This window comes from Chinchilla lanigera, unplaced genomic scaffold (genome assembly GCF_000276665.1).
Source record: "Chinchilla lanigera isolate Chin_1 unplaced genomic scaffold, ChiLan1.0 scaffold00009, whole genome shotgun sequence".
Classification (NCBI taxonomy): domain Eukaryota; kingdom Metazoa; phylum Chordata; class Mammalia; order Rodentia; family Chinchillidae; genus Chinchilla; species Chinchilla lanigera.
In genome coordinates, this window is record NW_004955410.1 from 14,325,727 (window position 1) to 14,351,627 (window position 25,901).

Here is a 25,901-nt window from a genome sequence, read left to right on the forward strand (position 1 = left end):
GAGCAAGGGAGATATTTAAATTTAAAAAATCTTTTAAAAATTTTATTCTCTAGGATAAGAAATTATAATCTTTCCAATGTTCCCAAATCCCTTTTTAAAACGAGGCTGTGAGACCTGGAAAGTTGTTCTTATTTCAGTGGCTACATCACTCACAGTCTAAAGTTCTTAGGATTCTCACCCCAAACTACTACCCAGAATCTCTAGCTTTTTTCCCTGCTTGCTGTATCTGGAATATTTATCCCAGACTGTCATGCAAATTTCACTAACATCTTGTGGTGTTTGGAGGTAGGAACTTTGGCAGTTCATAAGCTGGGTGGGATTAACAGTTTTCAAAAGGTGAATCTAGCATTCTGTCTTCTGCCATGTCATAATTCAGCAAGAGAAAATTTATCAGCTCCCAGCATCTTCATCTTGGATTTTCATGTTCAGAACTATGCAAAAACAAATTCTGTTTGCTGTAAATTACCAGGCTCAGGTATTTTCTTATACGAGCACAATTCTTATAGGAAGCAGTTGCATACCTTCTTCCCTTCATACTCCCCACCGCTCTGAGATTCCAGTTAATCATCCAATAGCACAACTTTGCCCAGGCCACTCCCAGGGTCAGAGACGGGGGTTTCATATGTTACTACTGAATGCAAATCATTCTCACTTTAACGCTTGTGACATCAGACCTCAACCACATTCTCTAGTTTTATTTATCACTTCACCAAACCCTATGCTCAGAATTTTTCGCTACCTTCCAGAGATAGTGTAAACTTTCCAGTCTCTCCCCTTCTGCTCAGATGATTCTACTAGAGCTGACTTGTTCCCACCGAAACCTCTTCAGACCCCTTCAAACGCTGCTTCCGTCATGAGGTTTCCATGGTTAAACTTCCTCATAGCTCTGTTGTGCACTAAATGTATCTCATACGGTGTTCAGCACATTTTGGTTTACCTGCAACTCAATTGGAAATTTTTCTATCTCACCTGCAGCAGATTCATGAGGAGATATCCCACAGCAACTAGCATAACCTCATCATGTATTAAATCTAATGAGTGTTTCATGCAAAATTTTGTAAAAATTCTATGGGAGATTATCATCTCAGAGAGAAAACTTACCATCTTGGGCAGAAAACTAATTCAAGCCTCCTTCAGAGATTACTGAGTGAGAACAGGAAAATCAAAGAAGGGGAAATATGAATTGTTGCAAACATATCATCTCTCAGAAGACAGCTGAAGGGAAATTATATGCAGTAATTTCCTAATGAATTGCTGTAGGAATTTTCTTTAAAACATACCTTTAATTCTATCTTTTCTGAGTATTCACAGCCCATATTTCTGTATCTTCCTTGTATCTAGGGTTTTCTTTGGAAGATTTTATTATAATCTTGAAATAAAAAATGAAGTTGAGATTTGGAAATGTTTAAATGTAGTTAAACATGTTACTGCCAGGGCAAACAAAGGCAAGATAGAAAAGAAATAATATATTTAGATACCATTCCCAAGTTGATATTAAAAAATAAGAGTAAATAATCTTTGCCCCATTTGCAAGGAAGAGAGAAAAATCTAAGGTAAAGCTACACCTACTGAAAAATTTTATACAGATCCTCAATCCACTGTAATGCCTTTCAAGGGTCGCCATGTTTGAATTCAGTTTCTATAAAATAGAAGTTGCATTTCTTTTTACCTGGCCTTCATGCAAACACTTCTAATTTTGTTGAGCTCTCTTTTCAGCTGAGCCACTTGATGACAGAAAACATAGCTTTGCATTTTGCCAGTGGGACTGCTTGGCACTAGAATTCTGGCTGTTTGTTTCCCTCTGAGAAATTCACTTTTAGTACGCATTGTTGAGCGTATTATTGTGTATTGAGATAAAGCTTTTATTTCATGACTTCTACATTACTCCTCTTCAGGAAAGCCAGGTAGAGTAAATCAGTCTTTTGACTCATATGTAGTAATTAGAGCAGTAGTGAAGAAAAAGGTATTAATGAAATCCCTCTTTCCATTAAAAAGGGGATGAACAGTGACATATTACTACTCCAAAGGGAGTATAACCATTTTAAAAGAATAGTGAGCTGTTTGGCAGATATTAGGCTCTGGAGAATAATTAAACTCCTATAACTCTCTTGGAAAAGTCTCACCATTTAATAGGAAAGGCAGAATTGTGTAAGAACTTATGTGTTCAAAATGTTTCAAAACCCAAATGTGTCAATGGTCTGCAGAGCTCCTTCTGATTCCATAATCAAGCTTGCTAGGCACAAGCTGTGCCAGAGGTCCAAGCTAAACCTGGCTTGTTTCTGTTTTCAGTTTATTCCCGTAATTGTAAAGTTCCACTGGCTCACAAAAGACCCCTTCCCTACCTGATAAGTGGTATCAAAGTGACTTCCTCTACTAGCCTGGGGCTCAGACTTTGGAGTATGCATCACCTCTGGGCCCTCCAGCATAATAAGCTTGGCTCCCTCCACTTCTGTGAGTGCCACTCAGTTTTCTTGCCTGTATTTTTAAGCACAAAATTGCTGTCACAGAATAAAAATAATTTGTTAGATTTAAAATAATTGAACTATATATTAATATTTGCCATTGTTATTCATAAAAATTGTTATCACTAAAAAACTATTTTCCTCCATTGCACCTTATACTACTCATTTAAATGTTTGAGGGTTTTTAAATGGTTTTTTTTTGCTTTCTTTTTGCTGTTTAGGTACATTGGGTTCCTCCACTGGATACTGACATTCATCTATTTTATTATTTTATGTGCTTACTCATAGTACACAGGACTGTGTAATGTAGTATTCTTTGTTCATCAGTATTTCTAGAATCAATTTCCTAAACAAGTGCATGGCAAATGGCTTAAATAAAAGAGACAAGTGGTGTGATTTTTAGGGCTCCAGTAACGTCAAAACCTTCTAACAGAATTCAAGATTCCCTGGGGGTTGAGACAAAGAATTTCTCTGAGCAGCCCTGTATATATTTGGTTTTCAAACAAAGGAAGGGGTACTGAGGCAAGTATGGGAAGTGAGCACGACCTTGGGAGTCTGTTCAAAGACTGCCCCAATCAGTAAATTTTGCCATTCAAGAAAATTGTTTGATCTCTCAGGTTGGCAGCTTTATTGCTCTGGAACAGGGGCTGTTAGTAGCCCATGTCGTAGGCTGCCTCAGCTGTGGTGTTATCTTGACTTCAGAGCACTCTGCATATACTCTTTTTCAACGCAGTCAGAGGTCCCTGTGTTCAGCAACTTAACCCTGTGCAGCCTGGTCTCCAACCTTTTCTCATCCAGACCAAAATATGGAAACACTTTATGCCCCGTGTTCATCAAAATTTATATAGGAACATTCTGAGCACTTGATGAGATTAGAGTGCAGATGTGCTTTGGTTTATGATGGGATTATATTATATTCTAAGAAGACTATCAGAAGTTGAACTTTTATCTTGAGACAAAAATTCATAAAGTACACCTAGCCAGCTGACTATAGGCTGAAACCTCTATAAATTGTGAGCAGAAATAAATCTCTCTTCCTTTAATTTTTGGGTTTAGGTTATTTTGCCTCAGCAATGAAGATAGTGACTAAGTCAATGATCATCTTTTATTGAAGTTGAGGAGCAACAATTCATACCAAACAGGGAGTAGGACCCAAAATACCACAGGGTACACTACCAGTACTCCAATTAAAATAAGATAAAGTTTAATTAGGAAGAATGTCCTTCAGTTAAGTCTTTTACAAACATTGCATTTGTAGATATACATTTCACAAGTCATAGAAATACTGCATAAGTAAAATCAGCCTCAGTTATTCTACAACATTTAATAAACAAGGAAATGCCCCAAGTTAAGAGTGACTCTTTTCAAGTAATTAATTACTAGTAGCTGCCCAGGGTCTTCACGTGAAGTCTCTGGCCTCAGATAAGTGGCTCAGGTCATTACTATCCCTGAGTATGAATTGAGGGATTTTAATTGACACTGAGATCAAAAGTACGAAAGAATGACCAAAAGCAATTTTCTTTTAAGGAAAACTAACCAAAGAATTACATTCAACACTAAAGTGAACATTCTCCATTGGATCTTGTGCTTAGTGGTCACTGTTTATGTTTTCCCAGTCCTTCCCTCCTGTCCTTTGAGCTCACTACTCAAAATAAAAAACTGCCACTTAAATCCTTGTTGCAGGTTTTCTTTTGGGAGGATTCAATCTAGGATAAAGAGTGAACCTGCTTCAGGGGAATATAGTGTGACAGACTTCATTATTCATTTTCCAATAAAGCTATTTTTTAAAAGAATATTTCTTATTTCAGATATTCTGAAGAAAACACCAATGTAAAAAAGGAACTAAAAGAGGTTTTTTTGCTTTTCCAATGTAGAATAAGATCCAGATTCTCTGTTTTGACTTCCTACAAGAAAATGTGAGGCAGAGATGGGACCTGTGCCATCTGGCCATCAGCTGTTTCTTTGTAATCATATTTACGCCCTCTTTCTCCCTCTTTCCTGAGTGAGTTCCACTTGTTAAACCAGAAGGCTTGAGACTGAGAGATCTCTGATATGGATGCTAGCCTGAAAAAGGAAGGACTAACCCCTGAAAGAAGTTTCCACAAACTAATAACAGCAAAGCTAGGAAACAGTTGGAAAAACGTCTATTAAACCAGAGCTCAGAGTACGCTTCAGAAACTTTGTCAAGAGAACTGTAACCTGAATCAGCTATTCACAGACAGACTGAATAATGAGAAAGGAGCAGTGCTTTGGGACAGAAGAACCATCTTAAAGAAGTAATTGTTGCTTCAGGCTGTGGTAGCATGTGAGTCAACTTTCGATATAGTCTTAAAACAAATGAACAAACAACAGCCACCCACACTGTTAGCTGATTAACTTTCCTAGTCACTCCATCCCTGTTATCGCTGGATTTTTTAATTAAATTTAGGAAACCTCAGAATTTTTGTTATGTTGTTCTTTCTCTTCTTTAAACATGCATGCAGGTTCCTGCCTCTTTGCTTTGTGATTTCTGTTCCCATTTGTCCAGAGAGTTAACTGGTACCTCATAGATATGCCTACTATGGTATCTAAAATATCAGTTACTTTCTTTCGTAACCTTTTATTTTTCCTCAAAACCCTTACCACCGTTTGAAAGGATTTTCCCTTATTTGTGTTTCTAAATGAGAAAGCAAACTTCCACAGAGTAGGGATTTTTCTGTGCTTTCAACACAAGAGAGCACCTGTATGTCCTTGAAGATATATGTGCACGCTTTCATCATTCTTGCTTTTCTCATTTTGTTAGGGACCAGGTAAAATGTGCCACAAATCAGCTCTAGGCAGACACTGCACCGTACTGCTGAGCATTTTCTATAACATGCCGTACTGCCCTCTCTTTCTCTGCTCCTTTGCATCTTTGGTGTTCCTCCCTGCATTTGCCTGGAGAATTCTTGATGCCTTCTCACATTCCAACTTGGCATCATCTCCACCATGCAAGTTCACTGATGTCTCATCCAAGTGGATGCTCTCTCTGTCCGGGGCTGTGTGATCACTTGTTTTAATCCATATAGAATTGTGCTGTATGGGACTTTATTAGCAGTCTATACCCTACATGCAACTCTGAGTTCTTTGAGGGAAGGAACTCTGTCATTCATTGAATCTTTAGTACCCAGGACAGTGTCTTCCTCAGAACTTTCTCACCATGACCATCCTAGCTTGACACCTTGTTTTGTCAAATTTAGAGTTTTTGAAACTTCATGCTTTGACTTTCCTTATCACAGTTCATACTTTATGTCCTTTTCAAATGTAGTTTATCTTACACAGCATTTAATGTTGCAGTCATGTTTTTTTAGATGACTTTATTAGTATACGTGTGTAGCACCATACATAATGCTTACATCCCCATGGGGAGTTGGTACATGTGCATAAGACATCTTAATTTCTTTTCTTTATCCTTTTCCTCCCCTCTCTCCCCTCACTCCATCTCTTGATCCCCTTCCCCTTTCAAAAAGATCTATTATTTCCATGGTTTGAGTAACTTGTAAATAATACACTGTATTGGCTTCACATTACATACTACAATGAAATTAAATACTTGAGGCAGCTAACTTCATAAAGATAACTTCATGGTTTTGGAGTTGGAAAGTACAAAAGGCATAGCACAGGCTAAGACAAGGCTGGTCCTTAAAAGTATCACCTCACAGCACAAATGGCAATGGCAAAGAGATTTGTTAGAATAAAACTCATCTTCAGCTACAACATACTGGCTAGGGTCCCATAATCCCTTTTGAAGGAACCCTGTCTTTGTTACTTTCTCATTACAGGGACACATTATCATCCTTAGAGTAAAGTCTTTCACTTCCCTTTCATTTCTAAGCCTGCAAACAATGGGAATTTGCTGGTTCCTGTGATAGCCACAGCCCATCTTTACTATTGTCCTCTTCCGAAATATTTCAGTTCTATTTACGCGAATCTTTTTGAACAACTAAATACTCCTGTGCTCCAATCTTTGCAGGCCCCAACTCTGCCAGAGGTTCCTTTTTAGCTACATTCAAAACTTTTAAAATCACTCTGCTGGGCTTTTTGCTCTTGATTCTCAAGGTAGAGCTGGCTAAAAGCCCCCAACAGGGGCCATGCCACTTCCTTAACGTTAGTCTCCCTGAAAATTTCTTCTGTCAGATTAGTTAGTCCACTGCACTTCATCTCAGGCTCCTGCAAGGTCTCAGGACACAAGCAAAATGCAGACAAATTTTCTGTCAAAGAATAACACACATGGCCTAGAACCCAGCTTCCAATGCAGTCCTTGATTGCCAACTGGAAATTCCAGACCCTAGTGTTTGCTGGCTGCATTTCTGACAACAGTATGGTCTTCTGAACTCTGACTAGAATCTCCAATCAAGTTCAGCTCATGGCATTCTAGGGTTGCCTCTCCAAACTTTTCCAAACTCTTCCCACAAGCCAGTTCCAAAGGCTTCTGACCTGCACAGTCAGGTAGCATCAAAGTAATAACTCCACTTACAGTACCAAAATCTGTCTTAGTTATTTCCTTATTGCTAAGACACAATGCTCAATGCCCACAATTTAAAGGAGGAAAGGTTTATGTTGGCTCATAGTTCGTAGAAACTTCAGTCCCTAGTTGGCTGGATCCAAGGCAAGGTAGCATAGCAGCAGGGCATGGCAGAGGAGAAACAGTTCATGGCATGGAGGCAGAAAGCTGAGAAGAAATAAAAGAGGAGAGAGAGGAGATAAACCTTTCCAGACCATAGTCCTCATGACTCACCTCTTCAAACCAGGCTTCATCTTCCGATAAAACATTTAGCTCTAAACTCACCCTGGACTGATCCACTGGTGAGTATCATACCCCCATGATCCAGTCATCTCCCAGAAGCCCTCTCTATGGGTGCATGTATTTTTAGGGGGACATCTATCTATAAACCATAACAGTACCGTATTCCCTAAAGCTATCCCACCGGGTCCTACCTCCTAAAGATACATAGCACCTTCCAGGAACATTATGCTGGGACTCAGCCTCAAAGATACAAAGCACTGGCAGATGCTACATGTATTCAAATCATAAGATACAGTGTATTGTTGGACAGACTTGGCAACATTTTTATAACATTATTTAGTGCAGAGCTTTATGCAGGGATGTCACTACAACCCAAAAGACTCACAGGTTTGCTTCCAAAGCCTGTCTAGTTTGCTTACAGCAACCAGTATGATCCTTTGTACAGGTGGATGTGTGTAGGCTGCATATTCTGACTCACTGTTCTTCTGACCCTTACATCTTTGGCCCATGCACTTCCTTTTATGGAAATGCCCTTCCTGTCCTCTCCCTTCCCTTGGTGCGCCTCTACTCATCTTGCACTCAGTCTGGACCTATTATCTCTCCCTAACAGACATCTGGAGCACCAACTGCCTCCCCTTCCAGCATGCCACACATTTATAATTTCACTTTGATCGCATGATCAATGTGTTTCTCTCCCAAGAGAGTGTGCTGCAAAAGGAAAGAGGTTATTGTTTTTATTTACCTAGCACAATGCCAGGCACACAGTACACAACCAGGAAATACTCAGAGTAAGTGAATCAACGCACACATACAATTACTAATAATCTAACCAAGTTTCTGACATACTATGAAAGGGTTGCTATGGAAAAAAGAATCCTTTTAGGCCTCCTGAGAGGATTTTGCTCTCCAAAGGAGACTTAAATTCATACAGAGTTAAAAAAGGAGTAGCTTTTTGAAACTGATCATTTTTAGAATGCTATCCTAGGCTGCAAGTCAAAGGGAGAAAGCTTTATGTTCACAAACCCCAAGGGGTTAAGGGCACAATCCAGGGAACCTAGAAGAAAAGTGACACTGAAGCATGAAAAAGAAGGTGTAAAAGGACTTTCAATTCAGGCCCACTTGTTAGGAATTCTAAGTTTCACAGTCCTTGATCCTCCCTCTATCAGATTACTTTGTAACGCGATTGTTTCCTTAACTCAAAAGAGCTTGATCTTACTTTTTTTGGTTCAGATGTTGAGTGAACTGAAAGAGAATAAAACGATTAATTAAAGTAAGATAGCAGTGGTCAAGTTTGCTCTCTACTGGCTATATTTCCCTCAACTTAAATCTTCTTAAACCACACACAATTAATTTCAAAGCTTGAGGGCCCTTGCATGGAAAGGATAATGGGCTGAAACTTTAAATGATATAAAGTTCTTAATCTGAAGTCTCTCTGCCTTATTGGTCTATGCTAACACCTTACTGATTAATCTTGTGGTCATGGAAGCTGTTTCTATTCAAGGATATCAAATTGACTGCCTGAATCAATTCTATTTTTGGTCATTTTAAATTCTCAGTCATCACACAATTGATTGAATTGACTGTACCAATACCTAACTCTTAAAACTACAAAAAAATGGCACATTGGCCATTGCTTAATCCAAAGTGTATTATAGGTCTAAATAGCTTGGATGGTATTTTCTAAATAGGTTTAACAAGTAGATGTAGGCAATGAACATATGCGTTTACAGAGGACTAATTTATAAATTAACTTTACATAGAAGCACAAAACACTGACTTATAAATTATAGCATGTGTGTACGACTATGTGCTATTTTGATGTAAGTTTTAAAATACTTTCAGGAAGTGCACAAATAAAGTAAAAGAAAAAGACAGGTGACAAACTACATAAAGAATATAAACACACTCTGTGGAGCAAATACATGTGCATGAGAGACATGCTTTATATGGGAAAATGTATGTCTATAGATAGCATATATATAAGAAAAGACACATAAGGGAAAGGGAGATACATATGTGTATAACCTCTTTTAATCTGTAAATATGTAGCTACATAAATAGACACATAGGGAGATATGTAAATTGCAAGCAAATAAAATCTATACATTATATGTATTATAAATGTGAGGGAGGAGAAAAAAAAGGCCAGAAGAAACAAGTGGGGAGGAGGAAGAGAGAATGAAATAAAGAACACTAAAAGGTTAACACTACTTAATTAAATTGCAAAATTAAGACAATTATTTTCTTTTATCTTTCCACTTTTTCCTGCATTTTCCCAAGTAGACTATATTTTAATAGTCAGAAGAAACCAACATTTAAAAGTGAGAATATAGGCTTTTCGACTTTCAGATCAAAAGAGTCATCCCTGGAAGTTTCTTATACCTGGGGTGGGTAGTTGTAGAGAAGGGGGAAAAAGGAAAAGGATATTATCAACCACAATCTTTTGTTACTACTAACACATGCACTTATTCATTCCCTCTCCCTCCCTTTCCCCTCTCCCTACCCTCCCGCCTCCTTTCCCTCCTCTTCCCTTCCTCCTCCCTCTCCTTTTCTCCTTCCTCCACCCCACACACACACAATGATGCCCCTGCAGCCTCCAAACCTTAGCATCTAAAAGTCATGTTGCACCACAGTCAATATTAATAAAACTCTATTGGTGTCCCCAGCTGCCATGAACCTAGAACTGATACATCATTCTAGGCAAAAAGTCCCCTCCACATGCACCTCCAAAGGCTCTGAAAAGCCCTGGACTGTTGCTGAAGAAAAGTTGCAGGATCAAGAATGAGACCTGCATACCTCCTTAGGCAGCAAGGCCTCCCTGATAGGGGGTTCCCAGCTCTGGAATTAAGAATTTCTATGCAGACCACTCTCCCTATTGACTGTGACCTGGCCTGTGAGAGTTTACTTGGAAAATCTTTTCCCTCAGTACTTGAAAGAGCACAAACACGTTTAGGAGACCCAGAATGAGAAAAGGGGGAAAGAGAACTGATTCTAAGAATCTGCAGGGCAGGCTACAAATTTTATAAGATACAAAGGAGAATAAAATTAAGGGGCTTCTTGTTCAAAAAGCAGAGGGACTAAATGTAAACGCTTTTCTTTCATTCTAGTTTCTTTCAGTGTGCCATCATGTTTTGTACTTGTTATTCAACGTCATTTAAGGCTAAGACAAATTCAAATTTTTGTATCATTAGCATAAACTTTACCATTCCTCTGTATATTACATGATCTCTAATTTAAATGCAAATCCAAAACCATTTAAGTCATTTAAGTCACCAAATTTACAAATTCTTGTTTTGCAGCTTGAACATGCTTACATGTGTAGTTCTTAGCAGATAAGTAGAAATAGCACAGAAGCGAATCCAATTGCTTTCATTCACATCTCTATATGCTAACATTCTACAAACACTCCACTCCAAGCTGACTGACGAGTGAAGAAAGATTGAAAAGACAAGGAACCCTGGTGTCTGCATTTCTCTTCTAGGTCATTATTTTCAGTGTATTGGGTTGGTTAATATGGGGAAGCAACATGAATAAGAATGTTATGGTTCTTTGGGGATTCACACTTCCTAGAGTATCTTTGCTTCCTTTGTATGCACTTGAAGCAAACTCTTACATGAATAGAAGGTGTAGCATCTGGAGGTTGTGAGCATGCCCATTCACTGCATCATGGAAATACTTACCTCATTCTCGTAGACTGACTGCTCATCTGCAAGTCATGGGCTCACCGGAGTTCTGTGTTCACAGGCATTGCAAATTAAATATAAATGAAGTGTCCAGAAAGGTAGGTATACATTTTATGTTTACCTCTTCTGCTCACACATCTACATCACTGTCTCAACAAACATCCATTACAAAGCACACATTTAAAGATCAAGCTGTGAATGATTTCAAAACCACAATAGCAGCGCAGTAAATCAAATGTAGGACACTTCTGATCATAGACCCTCCATGGCAGCAGGTTACACGTTCATGCTCCAGCCCTGACATGCGGCTCTGAGTCTTTTAGCAAAAGCACTTTCCAGGCCCTCCAGCAGCCTGATGGCTACTTATCTTATGAACGAAATTAAAGTTTACAGGACCCAGGGGCAAAGAGTAAGACATGAGCACATTAAATTCCACACAGAAAGAGAATAGAACAAACTCATTAAATAAAAGAGCAAAACACAATCTAATATCCACATCACATTATATAACTACTTTACCGAGCTCCTGCTTTACGATTTATGGATAAAGCTGGTAGTAGAAGACAGATGAGGGAGCAGAACATAAGGAAAACTTGCTCACTGATTATTTCAGATGCAGCTCTTGAGATTGACTGGGACACTAATTGGACAATCATTAAATGAGAAGGTACAGTCTTACATACATCAATGGTCTGTTTTCTCTCTGGTTGACAAAAACGAACAATTCCAGGAATCAGGCTGAACACTGTAATCTGATAATTAAGGAAGGGCTCAGTGGACCAAAGGGAAAAAAAAAACAAGAAAATTAAATTTATAAAGCTGATGAAGAGCCAGGCACCAGCTGACACAAAAGCATCCATTTAAGATGGTTTAAAACAGGAACTGAAAATTTTCTTCATAAACGAGGTCTAGTAGTAATAAAAGAGAAGGTTTTATGTAAAATAATACTAAGGCTGTCAAGGCAATGCATTTCTTAACCAAGCAAGTGATACTGTTTCTGCTTATTGCTTTGCTTCACATAAGGAAGGCCAGCTTTACAATACAATCAAGTCAAGTACAGCTTAAAGGAATTGTTTAGGTACATTTTGTAACCATCCACATATATGAGTGACTTTCAAATCAATAGATTAAGGGAAGAAGATTAGCCAGATTTTTTTCCTTGACAGTGAGGTAGCGTCAGTTCTACCTCATTTTAAACAATTTACAAGCGTCCCTTGCCTCTGGACCTAAAATCCTCACCAAAACCATAACTTATATCCTACCTCTAACTATAGCCATCCGCATCAGAGCTGGATTCTGTTCTCTATGACTACCAGTGTGACTCACTGTCGAATATTCACATGTAGGCAAATGCCACTGGTCACCTAACACCACCACCAAATCAGAGCTCTGGGTTCGGTTGGCCTAGGTCTCAAATCATTGCTGTTAGTGTGCTTTGCAACTCCCTGCTCGGGCTTCTCTGATCACTGTTTAGCAACTCAGGTGTTTTCTGTAGGCCTTCAGTCCACTAACAAGGAAAGCAAACCCCCTGTATTATTGATTTATTCTATGATGGCTGACATCAGGTTTTTGAAATCTAACATAGCTCTAGGTTGAGATCATCTGAGATGCTACATTTGTCTTGAGGTCACTCAAGCATCCCAGCATCTGTCATGTGACCACGTTGTTAACCCAAATCCTAACCCTAAATTCGGGGAATGTGCTTCTCTCCTACAAATGGTATCTATGCAGTCCGCTTCTGTGCTTTCATGTCCCACTGTAAATAGGAAGGAGGAAGCATGGTGCACATGTAAGGATGGAGAAGTACTGAGGCAGCTCTTTACCTGGAAAATTGTCCCAATCTATCTGTCAAATATTTGCAGTATTATTATAATTCACCTCAATTTAACATAAATTCTTTCAGCACTAACTAAAGGTGACACAGTGGAAGACTCTTACTGTAAAAGGAAAATAAGGCAGTGTCCCTGTCCAGGAGGTGCTTTGGAGTCCAGGTTTTTAAAAATATCATATATTATACTGTAATTGTTACTTTTATACCAGTGTATAATGGAAACATTTATGAAATACTCTGAAGATATATACTGATATCATTTTCTTTGGATGAATCATTGATCTCTTCCAGACATGATTTTACTTCAATTATTCCAACAGGCAGTAAGGACATCAGTTCGAGCTATCAGGACCACGCCTCTCCTCCAAGCTGTGTGGTAGGTGATAAGCAGGTTTGGAAAAATTAGCCCAAAATATGAAGAATCAGGGAAAGTGTTCATTAGTGCATTCATTTATGCAATTAACATTTATAAGTCATGAATTATATGGCAAGAACTATGCAAAATACTGTGCAGGATGAAAAGTACGAGATGGAGTAGCTAGTGTCTTTGAAGGAACTCATTACCGTCTATTCCTGGATTTGAGCAACCAACTTGACACCTTGGTAACTTACAGCTTAATAGTTAAACCTTTAGTCCTTCATACATCCACCCATATTCTTGGTACAATAAATTCAATCTTTTAGGTACCTATGTGCTTTGCATCACTGAGCTGTCTATATTTCTGTTTGTTCCTCATGTGGTTACTCAGCCTTATTCTTTCTGTGGCATTTTAAAAAGTGAGAAGAAAACTGACTGCTGAGACCTCTTTTTCACAAAGAGTGGACTTGCTCCTATTGACATCAGAGAGAATAAGTTGGGGAGGTACTTACAAAATGCAGCAAATCTGACTTGGAGTATTTGAAGCTGAGGGCAAGAAATCTGCATTTTTCATAAGCACACAGACGATTCTGATACACAAAGAAGTTTGGGAAATACCACTCTAGCACTTCTCTACTTTTGCTTTACACTCTTGAGGCTTTCAGTCATTCACTTTTTAAGCAGTGTTCCGCCCCTTGAACTCAATTTCATTCTGATTAAGCAACTTCTACAGATATGCAACTGCAGTTAACTCTGCAGCGCAGCTATGAAGTCCTACAGATGCGACCTCTGCTATCCTCCCCAAAGCCAGCCCTCATAATGCCAGCTGTACTCTTGGCTCCAGCCACACCTTGGCTTATTTCCACTTCTTGGACTGTGTCAAGATCTTTCCCTACTGACGGATTAATGCCATATCATTCCCAATGCCTAGAAAGTTCTTCCTCCTACTCTGCCCTGCTCAATACTTTTCACTCTTCACACCTTATTCCTTTCATAAAGAGAATTTCCTTAATCACTGCAACTTAAATGGGTCCCACCTAGTATTCCTCTTTTATAGAATACAATTCTTTCCTATCGAGGAATTTGTCACAGTACTATACAATCTGCACATATTTTGCTGTTTGCTTATTGCTCTATGTTAAGGTTTGGCTTTGAAATGTCTCTCAAAGCATGTGTACTAAAGGCTTGTTGCCAGCTCATGACCTTTTTGGGAAAGTGATTGGACAATGAAGATTCTAATTTAATCAAACGGATCAGGTCATTGGTGAGATCATAATGGGATGGCATTGTTAGAACTTGATGAAACAGCAGGTGGAACCAAGGTAAAGGGACTGGATCATGGGACATGAGCTCAAGGCCCTTGGCCCCTTCCTCTCTGGCTCTTTCCCTTCTGTTTCCTGGCTGTTGTGAGGTGAACAGCTTTCTTCTGCCATATTCTTCCACCATGATGATTCCGACTTGTCATAGGCATAAGAAAAGGAACTGGCCCAGAATGGTAGGATATCTCTGAAAACACCAGCCAAAATAAACCTTTCTCCTTTAAGCTGATCCTCACAGGTATTTGGTGACAGTGACAGAAAGCTGACTAACAAATGCTGCCATGAAGCAGAGAGCACATCTGTTTACCTCACCAGTGTGTGTCATTTCCAGCACAGTACCTGATACAGGGTAATGTTTCATGCCCAATAAATACTTGAGTGGGATAAAAATTGAACAGTAATTATCTTCACACTTGAAGGGGAGGACAAAAATATTGCACAAATTAACTAATATAGAGAGAGTATTATACAAAATCTATTATCAATTATATGAAGGCTATAAAATGATGTGTGAATTCAGAGGCCAAAGGATCAGTGTACACAGAAATGGTCAGGAGAGACTTAGTAGATCAAACAGAATTGTAGGTAGGCCCTGGGTAGTAATTAAAATTGGCAAAAAGGAGGGAAAAGGTAGTACTTATAGTCTAAAGTTCAGAGGCCAGAATCACAGAATGTCTAAGTAAATTATCCCAAGATTTATCTTAATTCATTACATTCTGCTTGTAGACAAATGTGGTGAGGAATTTTTTATTTTTGATTGATTACTTTGTCCCCAGGAGGGTGATCCAGGGAAAAGTAATATTCTAAATTCCTCCATGGTTTTATTGATCCCAATACCAATCCCTCGGAATAAGAGTAACTATGTGAGATTTAAAGTATAAAGAGAGGTTAGAAGAGCATTGAACTGCGGCCAGATAGCCATGCAGACATTGTAAAACTTGGCAGAGCGATGTAAATATTGAAACAGAGCACATCCAAGTTCTCAGAGAGAAAAAATACCAGAACATGAAGGAATTGGTTCCTCTGATATAAACCAGGAATCTGGGTACCAATCCATCTTGAATTTTAAAAACATCAGGTCATCCAGCTTCATTTAATTCTGTACAAATTGTTTTCTCTTAAAAATGTAAAGAAAAAAGTTATCTCTATAAAACATTATTGCTTAAATTCCCAGTGTACTAAAAATCTTAACTTGAAAAGATGCAACTGTGAAATTTTTGCTCCTCTGGATATTGCCAAACATATTGTGTAAACTCCCTCTTTATGGAGCATTGATAACATGTTCAGACGTTAAAAGAAGCCGCTGAAGTTATCACTGTATGTGTTTTATATTCATGTGCTGTTTTGGTTTGTGTCTAGATGTCCACCCCAAAGCCGCAAGCAGTCATGGGGATGGGTTCTAGATTTTGTGATTGATCCATGGTCCAATGCTGGGATTATGGGTGTGAATGCTACACCCACCCTGGGGCAGGGAGCCTGCATACAACATAAAGCAGGGAAAGAGGCTTGCTCTCTCACTCCTCTCCTGTTGCTCTTTTTGCTTTAGCTGTTTTCTATCCACCATGAGCTGTTGCCCTCTACCATGGGCCACTCTGCCTTGGAGCCAGCTGAGTATGGACTGAAATCTCCACAAACTGGGAGGTAAATAAACCTTTCCTCCCTTAATTTTGGACAGGTATTGTGTCTCAGCAATGAGAGAAAAGTAACCAAGACATGTGCATATATAAATTTTTTAGACTATAAAACCACTGAAAATTATTTGCAAGGCTTCCATTATGTTGAAATAAATACTCCTGTAACAACCAGAAGTCTGGAGAAAAATATGGAAATATATTAAATATATTCACCAATGATACACATTGGTGAAGTAAATAGGAATTGAACACTATGATCTGCAACAGAAGGAACACAAACTGGGTCAGTATTTCAGTGTCCTTAGCTTTTTGGCCGGAAGAACACTGTGGACTGCTAGGCACACAGGGGGAGCCCAGACACTGCAGCCTGGGGTCTGCTTGAGCTGATAAGACGCTTGCAACATCCAGGAAAAACACAGAGGAGAGAGATACAGGGAGGAGGAACGCTGAGAACTTCCTGGGAGATCTTTTAAAGTCTGTTTTTAAGTTGTCAATCATGGGACAAAATTCCAGTGGACATGCAATAGGTAAATGGAAAGCTATAAAATGAACAACTGCTAGAGCTCCAACTGGACTAGAGGACATTCAAGTGCCCATCAGCTAGAGTGCAAAGACTTGGTTGAATAACTGGAGCAGGCAGGAAAGACTTCAGAAGGTCTGCATTTTAGAAGTAAGGCTAAACTAGCTAGAAAGAATATCACTGATGGGCTTAAAAAAAATCATGGCATGGGTTTAATATATTAGACGGTGCTAAAAAAATGTCAGTTAATAGTTGACATAGCAGTAGAAAATATACAACCTGAAATACAGTGAGAAAGTAACTAAAAGAATGCTGGACAAAGCCACAGTGAGCTGCAGGATAATTTAAAGTAGTCTAACACACATGTAATTAAAATGGCAGAAGAGGTACCAGCAGGAAAATGTATGTGAAGAAACAATAAACATAAACATTCTATGTTTAATGAAAATTATACATTTGTGTAAGCAAGACATTCAACTCAAAATCAAGGGAAAATTATGAATCTGACCAACACATGCCATAATCAAAAAGAGAACACCTTAAAAGTAATCAAAAGTGAGATATTACACACATGTGCACAAACAAAAGAATGAGTAGAGATATCAAAAACAATGCCTTCCAGAAGAAAATGGAACTTCTTTAAAGTACTGAAACAAACAAAATTATCATCCTGCAATTTTTGTTTTTTTGTTTTTTATTTTCTAGTACTGGCAAACTAAACTCAGAGGTTCATATGTGCTAGACCACCAGCACCCAAGTGTTTTCCCACTGAGCCGCAACCCAAATTTCCCTCTTTATTTTAACATAATCTTTCTAAATTCCCCAGGCTAGACTCAGATATGTCGTCCTGCATCCTCAGTAGCTAGGATTATGAATATAGACCACCACATCCAACCATTTGCAACAGCGGGTATAGCTCAGGAGCGCAAGCGCCTGCTTGGCAAGCGCAAGATCATGAGTTAGATTCCCGGTAAGAAAAAACAAAACAACCATCCTGGAATTTTGAACTCAACAATAAAAATATTAAAGAAATATTGTCACAGACAAATGAAAGCTGATAAAAGCTGGAAAAATGTATTACCAATAGATATGCACTACAAGGAATGATAAAGACAGTTTCTTCAGAAGGAAAATGATACCAATGGAAACTGTGCTCTGACATAAAGCATAAACAACTTCAGAAATGCTAATTATGTGAGTGAACATAAGTGATATTTTGTACTTTTAAATTTCTTTAAAAATAAATGATAAAAATACATTATAGAACTATATATAAATGAAATGTTTTTCACTATATTAAAAACATAAAGACTGAAAGGTAGAATTAAACTCTCTTAAGGTTCTCACAATACATGGCAATTAACATTGTACTATTTTGATATAAAAAAGCATATAAAAAATCCAACAGCAATCAATTAAAAATAAAAATAACTCATATTTCAATAATGCATAGATAATGAAATACAAAATACACTTTTAAAGAGGACAGAATAGATGGGCAAAGGAACAATGCACAACAGAAGCAACAGTGTAATAGAAAAGAAGCATTATTGTCACTTAAACTCTGGACTACGTTAAATTTTATATTAAGTATAGGTAGGTCACATATACACTAATAAAGGTAGAAATGACAACATTTGATCAAAAGACCAAAAGATATATTTATCTATAATACATGATCTTAAAATATAAGGCTATATATACATTAAAAGGAAAAAGATGCCAGGTGTAGCAGCTCACACCGTAGTTCCAGCTATTTGGAAGGCTAAGAGAGAAAGATCACAAGTCCAAGGGAAGCTGGAAAAACTTAAGGGGATCTTTAGTCACATGAAAACTGGGAATAGTGTATTAATATCGATGAAGTGGCTTTAGGGACAAGAAATTTAATATATACATGTATGAAAATTTTATAATGGTATAAGGAACAGTTCTCCAAGAAGACATAATAGGGGCTGGGGATTTAGCTCGGTGGCAAAAGCACCTGCCTGGCAAGCGCAAGGTCGTGAGTTCGGTTCCCGGTACCGGAGAAAAACAAACAAACAAACAAAAAAAAACAGAAGAAGACATAATATGTTTATTTGCACTATTTTTGAATGGAAATCAAAATTTTTCTCCCAGTAATTATTAGAAATACTAATTTTTAGAAATAATTAAAAAAAAGAATCACCCTTTCAACTAAATTGACCTAAGTGACATTCATAGAACTCTTTCAACAATATTCAAAGTACAAATGTAGCATTCACCAAGATAAGTAAATTATCTGCTCAGCCATAAAGCAATCTCAATAAATACAAAAAGACTGAACTCACACAGAATGGGTTCTCTAACTAGAACATAAATAACTTAGACATTTTTAAAAGTTTCCAGGAATGTTGATAAGTAGTTCCACAATTAATGCTCTCCTAAGTGTTCAACAAATTCTGAACAAATGATAAGAAATGGAATTTACAAAAAATGTGAAACATAAATCTAGTAGTACTTAGAAGAAAAACTTTAAAATATTAAGTAAATAAAAATAAGAATATATAAAATCAATGATCTCAACTTCAACCTTAAGAAACTTGCAAAAAGGTAAAGTTGAAATGCAATATGCACATGTAGCCTTCCCCAACAATGAATGTATTCATTATGTAGAAAAAAGTCACATCAGTACAGATCCTATAGACATGCATAGGATATTATGAGAACATCTTGAGCAATTTTATGCCAATTTAGCATAATGATGTAATCTCTTGAAAAAGAGAAATACCAAAGTTGAAACAAGAAGATATAACATAAAAAGTCTATTTATATACATTCAAAAGTAAAAGTATAATTAAAATCTTTCCCATAAGGAAACTTCAGACCCAGATAGACTCCTATGCAGTTAAAAAGTCTGAGGAGAGAGAGGAAAAAGGAAGAAGAGGAAAAAAAAATGTGTATATGTATACATAGGATAGCCAGGATAATTGTACTACTAATATCTGTTGATTTATTGGAGGGAAATGTTAATATGTAATTGTTTCATCAATCTTATATGCCTTTATCTGGTTATATGTGCAATCATTTGGAAGATGACATTATGCAATATAACAACCATTGTTAATATCCTATCACCATGTTTTGAAATTCTGTATCATTTTTATTATTCTCTATGCAGCTTTGTTTTTGTATTTGTTTTTGTTATTTTGGTTTTTTTCTGTTCTCTTTAAAATGAAAAACAAATTTATGTGTATATACAAGGATAGCTGGGAGAGGTGTATTGCTGATATCTGTGGTTTATTGAAAGGAACAGTCAATGCTTGAAATTCTGTTTTTTCTTGACCAGTTTTGCGTGCTTGAATGTGGTAATCAGAATGACTGATGTGAAAACAACAATGTACAGTATAAAAACCATTGTTGTACTCCTATCATCTTGTATGGTGAAACTCTGCATCATTTCCAGTGGTTTTTTTTTAACACTTGTTACTGTCTTTGACTGTTTGATCAATCTTACATTCTTACGTCTGGTGGACTGAGCAACTTCGTTGAAGATAACAGTTATATAATGTAGCAACCACTGTTAATTCTTATCGTTTTGTTTGGAGATCATGTTTTGTTTTTACTGTTTTTGTGTTGTCTTAATTTTGTCTTCATTGATGTTTTGTTAGTTTTTTTAATCTTTAAAGCAAAAAAAATTTCAAAAAATGAGAACAATTCAATACAAATTATTTCTAAATCATTCTGTCTAATCAAAAATAGGCTTGTACCAAAATTAAACAAAAATATAACAAGAAAGGAACCCACAAACCAGTATTCTTCATAAATAGATGCAAAGCTCAATTAAAATAGATACAAAACTCAATTAAAATTAAAACTGAAGGCACAAAGGATAAAAAAATTATATATCACCACCAACTGATAGTTCCTTCAGAAATTTAAGGATACTTTAAAAATTTAAAGTGAATATTGTTCCCCATTTTACATAACAAAAGGGAAAAGGAAGATTATCCTTGTACATATGTTTGTCCATACCAAATACTCATTTATATAAATGTCTCAGTAGAACAAGAGTCCTTCAACTTGACAGAAGAAAGCTACTAAAAGCCTGCAACTAATACCAAAATTAATAGTGATATATTAAATATTTTCTCCTAAGTTGGGAGAAAGGTAAAATACATATTCTTTCACCACTTCTAGATAATATTCTACTTGAGGTTCTACTAAACATAATTAATAAAGAAGAGAGGGCAGGGGATTTAGCTCAGAGGCACAGCACCTGCCCAGGAAGTGCAAGGTCGTGAGTTCGATTCCTGGTACTGGAAAAAAAATTAATAATAATAATAAAGAAGAGAAAAAGCTTGAAAATCAAAGGAAAGAATTTAAGCTACCCCTAACCTTAGCAAACAGGCTTGCATGTGAATATAAAATACCACAAGTACCAAGTCTTTTCTATACATTCATCAGTTGATGAGTATTTGGGTTGTTTTCAAGATTTAGCTACTACAAATTGTGCTGGTATAGAACTAGTCAGCCATAAAGAAAGATAAATTTGAGACTTTTATAGGTAAATGGATGCAACTTGAGACCATATTCATAAGTGAAATAAATCAGACTTGCATGTGTAAACATCATATTGTCACTCTAGGGTGAGGAGCTGTAAGAGTAAATAAGATCTAAAATGTACAAGAGACATTGTATAATTGGAAGAAACTGTTCAAAAGGAAAGTGAAACTGGGATGAGGAAAAGGAGAAAAGAAAGAAGGGAAAAGGAAAAACGTATAAATATATAAGATAGTTAAGATAGAGATACTACCAATTTCTCTTAGTTATTGAAAAGAAAGGGTTGTACTTCTAATGTTTGATCAATTTTTCATGCCTATATCTTACACTCTGAGCAACTACTTTGAAGTTAACAATATACAATGTATTAACCATTGTTATGCTCCTATTATCTTGTTTTGAAATTTTATATCATAATTTTTATTGCTTTTTTCTCTTTAAAATAAAAATAACTACAAGACGGACACTAATAAAGGTTTCAATATATAAGGTTAAAAATCAATAAGTAATAGTAATCCTGTATACAAATAGAATTTTAATGACACTACTTCCAAATCATGAAATATTTACAGAATTTTTAATGTCCAAGACCTGTCTATATACAGTGTACACTATAGACTGAATACCATAAGATACTGCTAAGAAATTTTAAGAGACCTCAATAAATGAAGACATACCCATTTATTGGGTCAATATTAAGAGTTAATATTGTCAAAATGTCAATTCTTCCAGAAAAATTAATACAACAGTGTCAAAGAAATTGATAAGCTAACTACATAATTTATACAAAAATTTAGATGACTTAGGATAATCAAAACCTTTCTTGAAATAAGACAAATTTAGAAAAGAATACCACTTGCTTTCAAAACTAAAGAAGATTTGTAGTGCTTGATTTCAAGACTTACTTTCAAAATACAACACTGACATGAAGATTTTTATAATGACCATCGGAACAAAACAGAACCTGAAAATACAACTCTACAACATTCTACTTAAGGATTCTATGGTAATTCAGTGGGCAAATTTTGTCTTGTCCACAAGTGATCTACAACAAGCCATTCCAAAAAGTAATCATAACCTTAAAATTGCAAGCTGAAGAGATAAGAGTTCTGAAAGAATACACACAGGTAACATAAGCAAACAACTTAAAGGACGCAGAAAGTACACATGTAGAAAAGGGAAAAACCATAAAACTAGAACTCATCAAAATTAAAAGCTTCTGCTACTCAAAAGATACCCTTAAAGAAATAAGAAAATACCTATAGCACTTACATATCTAATAAAAATTTAAAGAACACTTATAACTCAAAATAAGAAAACAACAATTCAGTTAAAATAGACACTAGTTTGACTAGGTGAAAATATTTGAATGAGCAATAAGTACACGAAAAGTTCTACTACAAAACTACTGTGATAAAACAGCATGGCACTGGCAATAAATTAATTAACTAATTAATTAATTACAAAAACAGATCTGAGGATCAATGGAACAGATTAAAAGATGTAGAAACAACTCTAAACACACTCAACCAACTTATCTTTGACAAAGAAGGCAAACATTTTCACTGGAAGAGCTAACCTCTTCAATAAATGGTGCTGGAAAAACTGGCTTTCCAGATGCCAAAGATTAAAACTAGACCCATATCTTTCACCATGTACTAAACTAAAATTGAAATAGATCAAAGATATAAATATTAAAACAGAAACATTAATTCTACTGGAAGATAGAATAGTTAGAACTCTTGAAGACACTGGGGTAGGCAAAGACTTTGTGAGCAAAATTGTGATCACACAGGAAATATCATAAAGAATCAACAACTGGGATCTCATGTTATTAAAAAGATTCTGCCTAGCAAAAGAAACTACCAACAGAGAAAAAAGACAACACGCAGAGCGGGAAAAAAAAATTTGTCAGCTGTTACTCAAAGGAATAATATCTAGAATATATAAAGAACTCAAAAAATCAGACCTCTCAAATTTAAAGACCCAATCCAAAAATGTACATCTGAAATGAATAGCCACTTCTTAGATGAAGTAGAAATGGAAACTAAATATGTGAATAAATGTGCAACATCACTAATCATTCAAGAGTTGCAAATTAAAACACTGCTGAAATTCCACTGTACTCCAGAAAGAATGGCTATTATCAAGAAATCAACTAATAACAAATGCTGGTGGGATTGTGCTACAAAAAAAACCCTTCTCCACTGTTAGTAGGAGTATAGACTGATGCAACCACTGTGGAAATCAGTGTGGGGATTTCTCAAAAAATTAAAATTAGGGATTCCATTTGACCCAGCTATTCCCCTTCTTGGTATCTTCCTGAAAGAATTAAAGCATCATACTACAGTAGTATATACACACCCAAGTTTATAGCAGCACAATTTGTAATCAATAAATCTTGGAAACAACCCAAATGCCCATGAATACATAAGTGAATAAAGAAGGTATGTTTTTATATACAATGGAGTACTAATCTGCCATAAAGAAGGATAAGCTTGAGACATTTCTGCCTAAATGGATGCACCTTGAGACCATACTCTTCTGTGAAATAAATCAAATACACATGTTCACATATCACATGTTTTCTCTGGTGTGAAAAATTAAGTGTGGAAATAAGGACTAAAAGGTACAATAGATATTGTGAAATAAAAGAAAATATTCAAATGAGAAGAGAAACTAGGGAAACAGGAGGGGAAAGGAAGAAGGGACAAGAGAAAAAAAGAACAAAAGGAAAAATGGAAACAAACCTTTTGTAAATAAGGAGGAGAATAGGTGTTGACAGGAGAGGAGAGAAAAAAAAAGAATAAGCAAGGTATGTCATATAGAGGTGCTAATTCCCTATGATGGATGTTATCATGATGGATATCTAAAATGTACCAATAAAATAAAGATTAAAAAGTAGAGCATGAAAATTTACCAATATCATTTGTCATCAGGGAAATTCAAATTAAAATCACAAGGAAACACCATAAACATAAGTGGAACGCTATAAGATTTAAAAGATTGTTAATATCAAACGTTCCAACAATGGGGAACAACAATGGGGAACATATATTGCTAGTAAGAATACAAAATAACACAGAATGTTGGGAAGCATTTTGATAGTTTTATATAAATACATATACATAACCAAAACCACTGATATTCTAATCCATGTATAAAGTTAAATAGAGTCTCACAAGAAAGACTTGCATGTGAATGCTTATAGCAACTTTATTCTGAGTTACCTCAAGTTGAAAACAATACAAATATCTTTCACTAAATAAATTGTTGTATACAATAACTATACAAATGAAAACTGTTAAGCAATAGAAAGGAGTGAATATTAATGCAGGCAATAAGATGGATTAAGCTCAAAAACTTTATACTGGGTAAAAGAAGACAGATACAAAAAAGCACATCCTGCATTATTCCATTTATATGAAGTTTTTGAACATAGAAAATTAACCTACATTGATTAAAAAAATGCAGAATAGCTGCTACTCTGGATCTACAGGGCAGTGAGATTTACCTCAGAGGTAGATGAGAAGATTTTTGAAGTGACCAAAGTATTAGACATTTTAACTGTGGTAGAGATTACATGAGTATGTATACTTAACAAATCTTCGCCTATATTTTAAGTCATATACTAACAGCACACCAGGTTTACCTCAATAGACCTGAATTTCTAAACCTCTTAACCACCACAGCACTCTCCTCCACAGATAAGATTTCATTACTTTAGTGCATCCCTTTTGAACCAGTGTTTTCCTTCTTCTGTCTTTGTTATGAGTTGGAAGGCATAGGGAGTGAGTTTCTTAAAAAGATTTGTTCTCCTTTTAATCAACTCTGGAAGGAATATCTGGCAGCAAGTTTGTGCTTTTGAAAGAATGTGAATACACATTTTCATTATTGGTGTGGGACTCTACCTCATTTTCTCTTTTAAACATAGTATATTTAAATTCTTTTAAAAGAAGGACTTGTTATATTTTGTTTAGGAGTCCCTTTTCCTTATGATCCAGAGGAAGAACTATTATAACAGGAAGCAAAACCTGGCACTTCTACTAGTTCTTGGAAATCTTAAGATGGCACCTACAGAACCACTCGGCTATGCTGAGACGACTCACATACCCCATCACTGATTATAGGCAGAGGCTATGCCAGAGAGGCTGCTAAATGCTCATTTTTCCTCTCATTTTGAAGGAGCCCAGGAAGCTTGAACAAGGACAAATGAAAACGTATAGACATCTCTGGAAAGTACGAAATTGACTAGCCTTTCACTGGTATTGGACAATATATATTTAATATTTGTTTAATGGTGCCAGCGAGAAACAAATGTGCTATTAATGAAAGCTGTTTGCCTCTATTTAAATTTGAAGTGTGGACTTTATTATATGCATTGAATGTAACGTTTCATTTTAAATATTTGAATCGTCATCCAATTGCAATTTTCCAAACCAGAGTACTTCTTAAGGAACAGAATAACAGTATTTGAATAGGTTAATACAACAAAGAACTCATTTCCAATAAATACCACCATGTCATGCATTACTCAGTTTCAAAGTTTTAGTCACTGCGACCCTGAAGGGAGTGGCCTCTGGGTTTAGCGAGTGTGCTGTGGTTCTACAATGCAGCCTACAGAAAGAGTCACAAGAACCAAACTGCCACCCATGAGGGTGATCATGTCCTTCTTGACTGGTCCTTCAAAGCTGCCCATTGTGTCAGGAGTGGGACCGGTTATCTGTGAAAGCCTGAATTTTCCAATTTCTTTCTCTGATGTTTAGCACATATCCATGAATGGTCACATGACCATACCACACCTCCAA